General features: G+C 41.1%; 1 pseudogene across 1 annotated transcript in view; it reads left to right on the plus strand.

Annotated features, from left to right (window-relative positions):
* The first annotated feature begins 264 nt into the window (after window positions 1-264).
* The window catches only part of LOC309561556, a 43,625-nt pseudogene continuing 28,268 nt past the window's right edge, over window positions 265-15,621 (plus strand). The window contains exon 1 of the transcript XR_014226214.1: window positions 265-364. The product of XR_014226214.1 is annotated as an uncharacterized misc_RNA (transcript). The remainder of the gene's footprint in view (window positions 365-15,621) is intronic.

Consider the following 15,621-nt stretch of genomic DNA (forward strand, 5'->3'; position numbering starts at 1 on the left):
ACCCTTCACAATTTTTCAAGGCAAAAAGGGACTTTGCAATTAATTGCAATTCATCTAATCATTTTTCATACATTCTGGAATATATGCAAATTGCCATCATAAAAACTGAGGCAGCAGACCTTGTGAAAATAATATTTGTGTTATTCTCAAAACTTTTGGTCATGGCTGTATGCTTTACTGATATTCAAAAACAGGCTGAAGACAGGGATCTTTATTTCCATGTGTCTGTTTTCAGTACTATTTCATTAATTACATAGTAAAATCATGCAAAAGAGAATGACGACGGCTCTTAGGAAAACAAAGGACAAATGTATGAAAGAAGCTCCAGATATTCATCCAAAGAAGGCACTGCAACCTTAGACAGGTACATTTTGTATTCTATATTCTATTACTATTGATCTAGAATAGACTAGATTTATGTTTTGTGTTGTATCACTCATACAGTAACCGTTTATCGGGACTGGTAGAGATGATGCCTGCAGAAGGGAATCTGAAACTGATGACACACATTAGGGCTCGTTCATTATACTGTACATGCATGAAAACTGATGGGAAAACTGCACAGATTTCACTTACAGGGCATACATCAGTTTAGGATCAGTTTTCATGTGCGTTTTAATCAGTTTTTATGTGTGTCAGTTATGTGCCCCGTTCACACCACAGTGTTGATGTCACGTCAGTTTTTTTTTTTTTTTTCTGTGCAGAAAACTGCATACATGTTGCAGATTCCTGCGCAGAAAAATGCGCATGTGATACCATTGTTGTGGTGTGAACAGGGCACATAGAGAACAATTGTTTTTTGTTTTTTTTTTATCCTTGCAGAACACATGTAGAAAAATTGACGTCTCTGAACATGGTGTGAGCAAGACCTTACATCAGTGCCAGTCACCTGCCTGCGGTCGACCAGTAGAGCGCAAATGATGGGTTGCTGACCCCGCATTACATTGTACAAAATATCCTGTAGATACACACTCGACTATGTATGCAAGTGGTGCAAACGGACCTTCAGCATTTATCATCACTGTTCAGGCTGGGTTCACACTGCTCTGACATGACTTTTGATCCAACTTTGCCCTGCAACATTGGTCAGACATCAGTCTGACTTTAATGAACAGGATCCGACTTGAGATGAGTGCAACTTGGGTCTGGTATGGATTTGTTTTTTGTTTTGTTTTTAACATTTTTTGCAGTACCAACATTGCCTCTGACCACAAGTTGCATGTCACAAGTCGGATCAGTTGAGATGCTGATCTGACTTGGATACAACTTCAATGATATTCAATGGGCTGAAATCGGACTTAAGTCGGACAAAAGTAGGGCAGGAACCCTTTCCAAAGTCGGACCGACACAATCTCATAGGGATTCACTGATTTATACTGTACAAGTCATGCGACATGTGCTCTCAAAGTCAGAGCGAATCTGGCACCAGTGTGAACCGGGCCTCAGACATGAAATAGACAAATACAACGTAATATTGTTACTTTTGAATCTACTCTGCTTCAGTCATCTGCAGATCAAGGGGATAAGCTTATATCTGCAGATAATGTCAGTTAAACCAACACAAGTTAAAAAAAAAAAAACATTTTTTCCATAAAATGTGTCTATTTAACCCATTATTATCACTTAGGTTACTCTGTCAAATCTCTAATTAGCTCCCTATCCACCTTCACTCTTTAACTATTGTTAATTTTTTTAAATTGGATTTAACAAATTTTTAATTTATTAAATTTGATTTTTTGTTTTTGTTTTTTGGGGTTTTTTTTGGTTTTTTTATTAAGCCATTATTATTTAAACTTTTTTTTGTTTGTTTTTATTGATCATTCAAAATGAACAATTAAAAACAAACAAAAAAAGTATAAATAAAAATAGGTAATTATTGTGTACATGAACAGTAAATGAACAATAAAAACAAACAAAAAAAGTTTAAATAATAATGGATAATTATTGTGTCACATTTAAAAGAGCTTAATTGAAAGTAAAAAAAAAAAAAAAACATTATTTCTGTTGTAAATAACCTTGCAATGCTTTGTAACAGAGTCATAGTTTTAGCATCATTTTCAAAAAAAAATTACAGAATAGAAATTATATGTTTATTCTACAGCAACGCCATTTTTTTTTCTTTTTATGAAAAATGGTAAATTTTAGCTTTGTGACTTTAATGTCTAGAAATTGTATAGGAAAACGTTTTGGAAAACAACATTATGAAAAGAAAACGTGTTTGTCCTTAAAAAGCAATATATAGTATGTGTTACTTTGTTATTTTTAAAGTGGTTCTAAAGGCGGAAGGGTTTTTTAATCTTAATGCATCTCGATCCAAGGATGTTGCACAAGAGACTCTCCTTCCTTATTGGCTGAGACACAGCAGTGGGCACCATTGGCTCCCGCTGCTGTCAATCAAAGTCAGTGAGCCAATGAGGAGAGAAAGGGGACGAGAGAATGGACACACAGAGTAAAGGCTTGTCTCAGGTGCCCCTATAGCAAGCTGCCAGCAGGAGGAAGGGAGGGACCAGGAGCACCTGTGAGGGACCCAAGAAGAGGAGGATCTGGGCTGCTCTATGCAAAACCACTGCACAGAGCAGGTAAGTATAACATGTTTGTTATTTTTAAACAAAAAAAAGAGACTTTACAATCACTTTAAGTAATGTTATTGCCGAATAAAGAAAACCACAGCAGAAATATAAAATCTGCTCTGGTCTATAAGGGAATGTAATGGTGTGACAGGGGAAGTGGTTCAAGACCCAGGACACCTCTATGTACAGTACTTTTAGAATATCATGGCAAGGGGGTGTCTTTTTCTTGCAACCCATATCATTAGTTTTCTCCTCCTTTTTCCTTTATGATTCACCTTATGTTGCTCTGTTTTGATATTGCACTGGCCTGCCATTACTTCTCTGTATCTGTGCTGACACACATCATAAACCAAAGAACCCAGATTCACAAAAGGTTCCTCATACAAATCCACTGTTTACATTCCATCTTGTATTGTCCGCCCTAATTAAAGTGATTCTAAAGGATGGAATTAAAAAAAAAAAAACAGTGATACTTATGTAGCACTGTCCCCGTGGGGCTTTCTGTGTGAAGACTTCTTGGACCTCTTCTGATTACTTGCAGACAGTCACTTAGGGACAGTTCACTCATCCATCCTTACTCCCAGTTGCTCGTTAATCAATAAACAGTCCAGGGGTTTTGGTTTTTGGTATTTATTGTGGAACTTGGATGGGAGAAGCGAATAGTGGTATACTCCTACTTGAACTATTTACAATTGATAATGACAATTCTCACTTGGGCTCATCAGATTACTTGTGGAAGCAGTCACGCTGCTTTAACCACTTTACCACCGGAGGATTTTCCTGCTAAAAGACCAGGGGTTATTTTGCGATTTTTTACTGCGTGACTTTAACGGACAATCGCGCGGTCGTGCGACGCTGTACCTAAACGAATTTCACGTCCTTTTTTTCCCACAAACAGAGCTTTCTTTTGGTGGTATTTGATCACCTGTGCGATTTTTTGATCACGCGCTATAAACAAAAAAAGAGCGTAATTTTTGCAAAAACAACAATATTTTTCACTTTTTTTTATATGAAATTCCCCCAAAAAAAAATGTAAAAATCAAAATTTTTTAAAATTTTCGGCCAATTTGTTTTACGCTACCTATGTTTGGTAAAAAAAATCGCAAAAAGCGTATTTTGATTGGTTTGCGCAAAAGTTATCGCGTTTACTAACAAAGGGAAAGATTTTTGTCATTTTTGGTGTTTTTTTTTTTAACGAGTAATGGCGGCGATCTGCGATTTTTTTTGCGGTACTGCGACATTGTGGCGGACAGATCGGACCCTTGACTGACATTTGTGACACTTTTGGGGGTACCAGTGACATTACTGCAGTAATCAGTGCTATATATATGCACTGTTACTGCAAAAATGACACTGGCAGGGAAGGGGTTAACAGTATTGGACAGGGAGGGGTTAAGTGTGTCCTAGGGGCGTGATTCTAACTGTGCAGGGACAGGTCTACTAGTGTAAAAACAAAGATCAACAGTTCTACATAGTAGAACTGTTTGATCTTCACTTTTACACAGGGAGAACTGACAGGTGGCTTGTTTACACAAGCCGCTCTGTCTTTCTCCCGCTGTACCGACGATCGTAGTGTGACCGGCGGACATCGGGTCCGCCAGTCACACTCCCGCACTCCTCCGTGAACGAGCCGAGGCGGGCGCGCGCCTCAGCGGGCGCGCGCCCGCCCGCTATTGGCTCTGGAAGGAGTGACAGGCGAGCGACGTAGACCTACGTCACTCTGCCTGGCCGGGGCTGACTGCCGCAGTAAATATACTGTGCGCAGTCGGCAAGCGGTTAACCATACTGCCACTGGTATTGAAGAGTTAAGTCTTCTTGCTCTCTCCAGCAGCGGACTTGATACAACTACATAATCTTCAGGACACTCTCTAGAATCCCCTTGACTGAAACCCGTCCACTGACTCTTCTAGCTGAAAAGATGGTCCTCATAGGACAGGCCCCATGACACAGATCTGTACTCACTGTATGCAGAATCAGATCCTTTCCAGTGTCTCCCTTCTAGTCAGCTCTGCAGGACATCCGGGTTAAGCTCCTCTCTCACTATCAGGCCCTCAGATCGACCACCTGAGGCCGCATGGCAACTTCTACAGAGGAGGGGCAGCGGCCCCCTCCCTCAGGGACCCCTCTCTCCAGCTGAAAGACCCCCAAGCACATGTGCCCTTGGCATTTATATAGTATCGTTGTGAAAAAAAGAAAGTGCGCTAGGTCTGTGATAAGCTGCTACCAGAAAAATAATGTGAAATGTCAAAAATGGGTGGTGCGCTTTATCAATAAATGTGAATGCATAAACTGTGCATGAAATAAATGTGCAAATCAATATACAAACATATAAGGCACATATAACAAAATCAAAGTCCCAAAATTTTCTTGATGAGAATCCAAATGAATATTCAGTGACTGATGTAAACTGGTGATGACAAATCAAAAGTAACAGTGATTCCCTCCACCAGTGTGAATTCCTCCTTACCGGACGGATAAAATAAGTGCTCCTCTATACAAATATTAGATGTCTGTGCTCAAGCCCAAAAAAACGATCCGTGTTCACCACCGTGCATGCTTATAAGCCTGCTTGGCCCCTTACCAGATCGATATGGAAAAGCACTTTGCCACAAATTCCTGGACCGCAATGGCTGTCTCTCAAAATGTCCAAGCAACCGTAGGGAGGACTCGGCAGGAAGATGGTATCATCCAACAATTGCATGTAAGAGAATGACCGCTATAGTGCATTACCTTTTAAAAATTATTTATTAAAAGAAAGATACACTTACAAGTATGCGGATTAGACACAGCGAATGAATGTAGAGGAGCAATGAGGAATTCTAATGAGCCCGGGTCCGGCTGCAGCTCAGATCCCGAGCGACGTCGTGACGGCACGCCTCCTGTCTAACGCGTTTCCACCGATTGGTTATCTTCTAATCCGCATACTTGTAAGTGTATCTTTCTTTTAATAAATAATTTTTAAAAGGTAATGCACTATAGCGGTCATTCTCTTACATGCAATTGTTGGATGATACCATCTTCCTGCCGAGTCCTCCCTACGGTTGCTTGGACATTTTGAGAGACAGCCATTGCGGTCCAGGAATTTGTGGCAAAGTGCTTTTCCATATCGATCTGGTAAGGGGCCAAGCAGGCTTATAAGCATGCACGGTGGTGAACACGGATCGTTTTTTTGGGCTTGAGCACAGACATCTAATATTTGTATAGAGGAGCACTTATTTTATCCGTCCGGTAAGGAGGAATTCACACTGGTGGAGGGAATCACTGTTACTTTTGATTTGTCATCACCAGTTTACATCAGTCACTGAATATTCATTTGGATTCTCATCAAGAAAATTTTGGGACTTTGATTTTGTTATATGTGCCTTATATGTTTGTATATTGATTTGCACATTTATTTCATGCACAGTTTATGCATTCACATTTATTGATAAAGCGCACCACCCATTTTTGACATTTATATAGTATCCCAGCATGCACCAATGCACTTTCCTCTGCCAATTACCGGGGCTGTACTAAATTCCTGTGCACTCATTTGCCAGGTTTCCTCCCACTGTCCAATATGCCTCCCTAATGGACCAGTGTGAAACACTTCAGACAAACTGAGCTGCACCTGAGCACCATGAGCAGACCTCACTAGCAGATCCTGCTCTCTGGTAGGCAGAGAACAATATAGATTTACCTGGCAGTCTTTCTGGTAAGCAGAAAAGATCCAAAACTATATTCTCTCTCTCTCTAACACCTACCTAGGGAGGTGCTACACTTACCTGCTCTGTGTGCAATTGTTTTGCAGAGAGCAAGCCTCTTGGTATGGGGACACTCGAGCAGGCTTGCCCCTGAAGCCGCATTTCTGTGTCATGCACAGAGCGTGGCTCACCCCCACTGCTGTATTAGCCAATGGAGAGAGACAGGCGCGGGAGAGCCACTGTTCTCATGCACATCACTGTATTGAGATGGGGCTCAGGTATGTATAAGGGGGGCCTGGGGGGGGAGCTGCACCCAGGAGGTTTTTTAACTTAATGCATAGAATGTCCATACCATAGTCAAAGCTATGGTATTCCCAGTAGTAACCTATGGCTGTGAAAGTTGGACCATAAGGAAGGCTGAACACTGAAGAAATTATGCTTTTGGAGAAGACTCTTGAAAGTCCCTTGGGCGGCAAGAAGTTCAAACCAGTCAATCCTGAAGAAAATCAATCCTAAATATTCACTGGAAAGACAGATCCTGAAACTCAAATACTTTGACCACCTAATGCGAAGAGAGAACTCATTGGAAAAGACCCTCATGCTGGGAAACATAGCAGGAAAAAGGAGAAGAGGGCGACAGAAAACAAGATGGATAGATAACATCATCGAAACAATGAACATGAAGTTAAGCAAGCTCTGGGAGGCAGTGGAGGACAGAAAAGCCTGGCGCGCTATGGTTCATGAGGTCACGAAGAGTCGGACACAACTAAACGACTGAACAACAACAACAAAAACCTTCTGCCTTTAGGACCACTTTAAGCAGCATTGTAAGTTGTTATCTGTGATTGTCTTTCATTGTTAATAAAAACCCCCCTTGAATAAGATCTGGGTCTAATACAATCTATTTTACAAAAACGTATGGAACAAAGTTCAGGAAAGGTGTCTGTTTCTAGAACACAATTCCTGGGGTGATGACAACAGTTACTGCAACTGGAGACCTGGCGCACTTTATAGATGATCAGGGACACAAGCCCTGGGTGATATTGTCTACCAACACCCCTTGCTTTCGTGTAGTGCCAAAACATATTGAGTGCTGAAAAAAAATACAGTGGAAATGCCTTTAGCGCAGCAAACAAAGTTCAGGAAAAACAAAATTAAACACAATTTTCCTAGCAACTGTAGACTTTATTTGTCTATGAAAAGTGATAGAGCATGAATGCAGAATGCAGAATCCATGAGGTTCCCATAACACACAGCCTGTGTCACTAGAAGCTTTGATAACCCTGCAAGCAGTGCAGGGAGGGGGTGGGTGGGTTGTCTTGTAAACACAGCAGAGAGGGACTCTTACTGTTCAAACATATAGCGATCGGGTGAATTCTCAATATTTAAATCCATTTGAACAGTACAAAACAATTAAAACAACTAGGTCAAACTGGAAAAAATGGTTGCTGCAACCTACTTGTGTATTTTACTAAAAGCTTTATGTTTTTTTTTTTTAAATATCATTCATTGTACATATTTGAATCCCGATTTTTACATTTTGGGTCAATTGAAACTGCAGGCAGGTTTATTAATACCTTGGATAGGCTTATCGTGTAAACTTATTTTGTAGAAAACACAAGAAATCAGTTTTAGAATTTTTCTTTCTTTTGTTTGTTAGAAGCAAAACTGCACCCTTTTTATAAAATGATTGAATCACTTTGGGACCTTTAAACATTCTTACATGAGATGAGAACGTGTCCTTGTGCACATTTAGTTGTGCAGCCATGCTAACTTCAAATGCACCACTGGCAGTTTCATTTCCAGTCCTGCGGTTATTTTACAATTCCACGAATAGCAAATTCTAGAAACTCTTTAGTAATGACCTTTATAAAACTGCTTTATCTACATATTCCACATGTTTCAGAATAGAATTTATTGACAAAAAAAAAAACTGGCAGGCCTTTTTTTGTTTGTTTTTATTAATTTATTACAGGTAATTTTATAGTGCCATCAATTCACCTAGCGCTTTACATACAATTCATTTACATCAGTCCCTGTCCTCAAAGCGCTTACAATCTAGCACCCTCTTCTCATATAATTACTGTAAACACACATATTAGGACCATTTTAGTTAGAAGCCAATTAAAGAAGAACATCAGTCTTCTTTTAAAAAAATAAATAAAAGTCAGCAGTTACAAATACTGTAAAAATAAGGTACCTATCAGTGCCTGGGGTCAAGAGCTGTCTTTGCTGGGCACTGGCACGGACATTTTGGAAATGGGAGCAAACTGTGACTTCCTGAGAATTCATGGCCTGCTCCCCACATGCACAAGATTGTGTGGCACTGTGGGGCCGGTCCTGCATCCTCCTGGAACATCTGATGTGTCCCAGAAGGCTGTGAGCAGGGGGCTTGCCCATTAACTGCACATCGTTCTTGCCTAGGTGACAACTGGGACAATGGGAGAGGGTACATGTTAAAAAAGGCTACCCACTCACCGTGAAAAAAAAAAGTCAAAAGAGTTAAGGCCGGGGGTGGGAAGTTGAATAAGCAGCACTTTCACTTTTGAATGAGGTCTGCTTTACCTTTCCAATATGTCTTTGGTATGTGGGAGGAAACTGGAGTACCAGGCTGTAAGAAACCCAGAACAGCATGCAAACTCCATACAGATAGAATTCTGGTCAGGAATCAAACTGAGGACCCCAATGCTGCAAGGCAGAAGTGCTAAACATATAGCTAATGTGCTGCCCACTATCTTCAGTATTAAAGAGATAAATACAGCAGAAGAAAAACTGTACCAAGTTTGTTGTAACCAAAATCGTGATAAATCAGGATAATCATGGATAACTGAGACCCAGCAGAAGTCATTAGTGCTATAGCACAACGATAGGGAAATGTAATATAGTGTACAATTCATAGATGTTACCACAAGAGCTTAGTTATATAAAAATTGAAAAGGGCTATACTATACTACTAATAGTATGCCAGTTCCATTGGTCAAAGTGGACTCACAAGGACAGAGAATAACTGGGTTGATAGAAGGATGTGGGAGAAGAAGAGGATGACTTAAAAAAAGGAGAGGGAAAGGAAGAGGAAAAGGGGAGGTTGCTTGGTAATGGGAAGGTATCTACAGGGGAGTGATTGCAAGACCTACAATACTGGTGGTGATTTATTAACAGGAAATAGGCAGTTCACTTTGCAAGGGAATTCGCCCCACAGTTAGTGAATGTGGTGAAGTTTCACTTTGTAAAGAATACCAAATCACATGCAAGGAAAATTTTTAAAAAGTCAGTTTTTACTTGCACATGACTGGATGATGGAAGTCAGCAGAGTTTTCCTCATACGCTAAGCTCTCGGATAAATTCCAATGCAAAGTGCTAAATCTATCTCATTAACTGTTAAATTTATTTAAATTTTTAGTAAACTCCATATGTTCATAGAGTCATTTATCATAGCTGATAATATCCTAATGAACACTGATTAGGACATTCTCACTTCTCAGTGATGTCGATACCTAAGCTATTACTAGCTTAAATGCTGTACACAGAGTGGCTAGAAAACAAAGCTGATTTTTTAAGTAGTCCAGTTGCTAATTGAGAAGATTTTCTAGTGCCCTGGTGCCCAACCTGAGGCCCGAGGGCCTCATGCAGCCCTTTGGCACATTTGTGCAGCCCTTGGTGTCATGAATCTACACAGTAATGTTTCATGCTCTGACTGTCTGCTTACCTCCCTGGTCTGTGTATCAGCTTTAGGGACCGTGCTCTCACACCTGTGTGTTTAAGTAATCTTCTCTCTTCATGGCTCCACCCCAGCCTCTAACAGGAAACACTATATTAACCCGCACACTGCAAGCCAGCTTTGCCAGAGCAACAATTGTGTGAAGGCTTCCCTGAGTGGTTCTTGCCGTGTGCTCTACATCTGATCTCCGTGTACTGACTTTTACCTTGTTCACCTTAATATCCCTGTCTGCTTGTTGCCCTGACCTTTGGCTCCTCCTTTTGACCATCCCTGTCTGCTTGTTGCCCCGACCTTTGGCTTGTTCTCCCGACTATTCCTTGTTGCCCTGGACTGGTGCTTCCTCTCCATCCACCAGAGCCAGCCGTGAGCATGAGCTGGGAGACCCTGGGGGCCGCGACCTGGAGTCAGCTGCAGCCAAGTCCATCCTCACCAGCAGAGGCTCTGGTGAAAACTCGCTGGCTCTTAGACTCCGCGCCCACGGGAATCTTATGCTCTAGCTCCCTGTCCAGGACCATGGCTGCAACCCTGTGTAGCTCCTTCTCTGAGTCATCGACCCTAAGCAATTAGCTGTTGGGTTTACAACTGCCACAGTGCGTTCCCCGTCACTTGGTCCTGCAGGTGACGCTGACACTTGGGTCCCCTGAAGTTTCTCTTTTGCCCTGTTATAGTACTGATTCTAGCAGCCTCATGTAATGTCTCCAGTCTATCTGTTTTATTAAAAATGTCCTCAGTCTCTGACCATCTCTTGTATTATGTCCATAGTCTTTGACAATCTCTTCTATTAAGTCCACAGTTTTTGATCATCCCTTTTATGTAGTCTGCAGTCCCTGACTGTCTCTTGTATTATGTCTGCAGTCTATGACGATTCTTGTGCCATGTCTGAAATCTTTTACCATCTCCTGTATCATGTCACAAAACTCTTACCATCTCTTGTATCCTGCCATTAGTATTTGGCTATATCCTGTTATGTGTCTGCTTTCTCTGACACTGAAAATTCACTAAATTTTATGTGCAGCCCTTGATGCTGGGGGCACTTGAGGCCTCGGATATCAAAAAAGTTGACCACCACTGTTCTAGTGGTTCTAGTCTAGTGGATCTCAAAGTATGCCTAAGATGGGGTAGACTAATCAGTAGATTCTAATAAACACAATTTTATCTTGGAAAGTGTCGTGGAAATTAATATACGCTTGATGAAAAAATAACTCTGTTGTGCTAATAAGTGCACTTGTGGATATTAATATATGTCAAGTGGAATAAATCCCGTTGTGCTAAACAGCACAGTTCGCAGCTCTTTTGTATAAGGCATTGGAGAGCTCTCACCATCCTCAGAGACACAGACACAAACAGGCTGGTTCAGTTTGGAAGTTCCCAAATTGGCCTGTGATGAACAATCGTCCTTGTTTTTTTATGGGGCAATAAAAGAACAGAGACAGGAAGTGATGGCTACACCACATCAGCCAATGGCACACTTGTATACATTCAAATGTACAATAGAAATGGGAGTGCATGTACATGAACCAACTTAAGCTGTGTGCAGGAGTTTCCAGCTGGTCTGTATACAATGGAACCAGCATGGATTCTCATGAACACCACCATGCCAGTACATACGCATACACTCACGTCATAACCTGTTAGAGTGAATCCTATATAATATAGTTCATAAAAACCATATTTGATAGTGACTATGCTACTATTTCAGTAAATGAGACCAAATCTGCAAAGAAAAATAGCAGCAGTATTTCAATCATGCGGATCAAGCATAATAGAAAGCTACCAGCCATTATTCCAGCAAAAGGGCAGATATTTATCAAAACGATAATAATTCCACATCACAAACATATCTCCGCCAATGAATATCGAGGCCCCTGCTGGCTGATATACCTTGTGGAGTTTGCATCTCACTGCCATAGATCCGGATCGGCATTCTCTCCAGCGGTAGCCGCTCAAAGCGCCTGCTGTTCAGGAGATCAGGTGAGTGGTATGCAGTTTCCATTCAATGGAAGGTTTCCACAACTACAGGTCTTTCCTCAATGCCAGTTAAAGCCATATTCATTGTGCATAGCGATTACCGGTAAACTGACACTGGGAGACATACTGGCAATTTAAATAAAACACTTCCTGGAAAATGTCCACACAAATATTAATAAAATTTCCACAACAGCCCATTCTCTTTGTCATATACTCCCATGTGTCCCTCAATGAATCTTGATCTTCTTCTTTGAAATAAACAGAAAAACAATCCATTTCAAAGAGTTAAAAAGAAAGATAACGGGTCAAAAGGAAACGAATGTTGACACATAGGTTCCATTCCTCGCGAGGGGACTCAGAGGGAGGACATGACATGAAGGGACGCATTGATCGTCGGTCGGACTGGGATCCTTGGTATCTGATGCAGGGGTAGGGTTTCGGGGCGTCTTGTCTCAGCGAAAGGATGTGTTCATCTGATTGGGCTTGGGTGACTCAGTGGACCAGATAACAGGACAATTTCACTATGGCATATAGTAGGAATAGAAACAAAAACAACATAAGTATATATACTCCTATTTCCTTCAACTAAGATCCAATGGAGAACAAGAAATCCACAAAACCTCCAAAAGCTCTAAAAAGATTACAACCTTCGCTAGCTATAGCTCTGGATCTGCCTTGCAGTGAAGTTACCTCATCCATATGGGCCTGAACCTTATTACTGGTGTCTGTAATTCCAGGTACAACAGTCGTCTCCTATGAATTCACAGAAACCCCCCTTGGAAGTGAAAAGATAATCTAGTGCCATTTTCTCCTGTTGTACTAAAGTCTTCATTTGTCTCTGCTCTTGAGTAATTTCCCTACAGCTTTAACGGTTTCATTGAACATCTCATCCACAATGGATGAGAAATTATTCAACCATTTCATCAGCTCGATCCCCCACCCAGTCCAAGCCGGGAACCATGCCCATGCCTGATCGCGAGAAGAAAACAGTTCTCTGCAAGTCCCGCCTTGCACCCTTGCCCTCCTTCGCAATAACAGATCCTCACGATCAGCAGCAATGTATGATGTGGGTATGAGCTTCACTAAAGCACACAATCCTTTCGCATTTGGGGGCACTACCTTATAAGCTGAAGAACCACACAAAAAGTAATAGGGACCTGTCAACACCGTAAATGAAAAATCGGTCACAGGCACTTAGGAGTAACATAATAGACTGAGGGATTGCTCTCTTAGTCTGTACATCGCAACTGTCCTTCCAGCAGATATAATCTGGTCTTTTGGCGTCATTAAAAATACCAGGAGTTTCATTGGTGAGATTGACTGTTGTACCTGTCCCACATGTTGTAGATACTACCTAATTGTCCCGATACCCAAATTGGATTGGCCAGCAAAGAGCAAGAGTCAGGGCTAACATTAAAACTATAACTGATGTTACCCTCTAGGAATGTGTCATTAAATTCTATGGACAAGTGTCTCCTGGTTGTCTTCCTGTCAATACCAACGTCTGCCATTGCTGGGGTGTAATAGCTAGATGGGGGGTTTGGAGCACATCCAGCAATTAGTTCTGTTTGCCGCCTTAGCCAGCTGAAGTTGCATTTTAAACAGTAGGTTGGGATGCTTGCTGTTCATCATTACCCTTGCTAAAATACCCTAAGCTAAAAACATAAATAAAAACAATACCGCTCATTATCATTCTTGGACAGAGTTGAACAGGTTTTTGCAGTGGCTGGCATGGATCCAGTTAAGCTTCAAAGAAGTTGGCGTTATTAGCTGAACCTGGTATGGCTCAGCTCCAATTCCGTCCTTTGATGTTTCCTCACAATGACCCAGTCACCTGGTTGAATGGTTGAACAGAATGTACACCGGTTATCATGCCAGGGCCTGGGAGAGACTCCCGAACCCTATGATGGACAATAAAAGATGGCAATAAAAGAACAGAGACAGGAAGTGATGGCTACACCACATCAGCCAATGACACACTTGTATACATTCAAATGTACAATAGAAACGGGAGTGTATGCGTGTGTACTGGCATGGCTGTGTTCATGAGAATCCATGCTGGATCCATTGTATACAGACTAGCTGGAAACTCCTGCACACAGTTTCAGTTGGTTCATTTACATGCACTCCCATTTCTATTGTACATCTGAATGTATACAAGTGTATCATTGCCTGATGTGGTGTAGCCATCACTTCCTGTCTTTGTTCTTTTATTGCTTTTATAAACGAGGCTGATTGTTCATCACAGGACAATTTGGGAACTTCCAAACTGAACCAGCCTGTTTGTGTCTGTGTCTCTGAGGATGGTGAGAGCTCTCCAATGCCTTACACAAAAGAGCTGAGAACTGTGCTGTTTAGCACAATGGGATTAATTGCGCTTGGCATATATTAATATCCAAAAGTGCACTTATTAGCACAACAGAGCTATTTGTGTATCAAGCGTATATTAATTTCCACGACAAAAGCCCCACCATATATTTTTAACATTTCTTGACGAAGGCTCAGGAAGGTTATGTGAGGTGGAGTTTTTAGAAGAACCAATGTTTTTCTAAAGATTTGTAGATATAAATGTGCATGTGGTAAATGTAAATCTGCCAATCAAAAACTGTTACTACTTTTTGAAGTATAGTTTGCAATATACATGTACATGGGGGGGATCAATATTCTTCTATTTCTATTCTTCTATTCTTCTATTACATGTTCAGCTTTCCTTCGATGCTTGATTAACATAAAATTACAATGCTTTGCTTCCTAGTACATTTTTTTCAGTAACAACTCATTTACTCTGGCTTTGTTTTTATTTTTCTCAAGAATTGTTCTGCACCGTACAAGACTCCATTTGGTTCACCTATATGGGAAAATTTAGGTCGACATACCAAAATGCATAATGCACAGTTATTTTTACAGTACAAATCATTTTAGTGTTTCTACTTGAAACCTTGGCTTTTGTCACATGCAGTTTTTACTGCACCGAAAGAAGCAGCAAATGACTGTGCACCTACTATGGAGAAGCCCTTGCAATTCTTACAATAGGATCTATAATGCAGCCCATTGATGATTTGATTTTCTTTTCTTCCACCACGGCCCCCCGCATTGCTATTATGTTCTTCCGGCAGGGAGGTGGTGGGACGCAGGGAGCCTTCCTGGCTGGCAGAACACATTGATTACTGCTGGTGGCTATAGCCACGAATGGGGCAGATAATTCATGTAGTATTTACTTCCTCTAATCTATCTGTCCTTAGCACAGGAACACAGGCAAGAGGGTGTGCAGGCAGGAGGGGAAAAAAACGGGCATGAAGACTGGATTGCATGACATCATTTTGGCCCAGGCCAGAAACCAGGAAGCAGCTGCAGAAATATAAAAAACATGTTTAAAAATTAACTCCACTTTTGTTAAGAAAAAAAAACATTACCTTCTGGGTGATTTGTGTACATTGCAAGGATTTTACCAACCTTTGTTGCAGATTCCTACCTTTTGTTATTCTGAAGAAATAGCCGTTTGTTTGTCTGTGTCCATGTGCTAAGTGAATCTGTATGGGAGTGGTTTTATAATTATCATTTAGCTGCACCTGCAGGGCTCTAATGAGATAAGCTACAGGGTCTGCATCCCATTCCCTTTGTGAGTATCACTTCAAAAATTACATTTTTATTGCAGGGGATGCTCAAAATCTGATCTGTATCT

The sequence above is a fragment of the Pelophylax lessonae genome, assembly GCF_965119305.1.
Source record: "Pelophylax lessonae genome assembly, chromosome: 8".
Classification (NCBI taxonomy): Eukaryota; Metazoa; Chordata; class Amphibia; order Anura; family Ranidae; genus Pelophylax; species Pelophylax lessonae.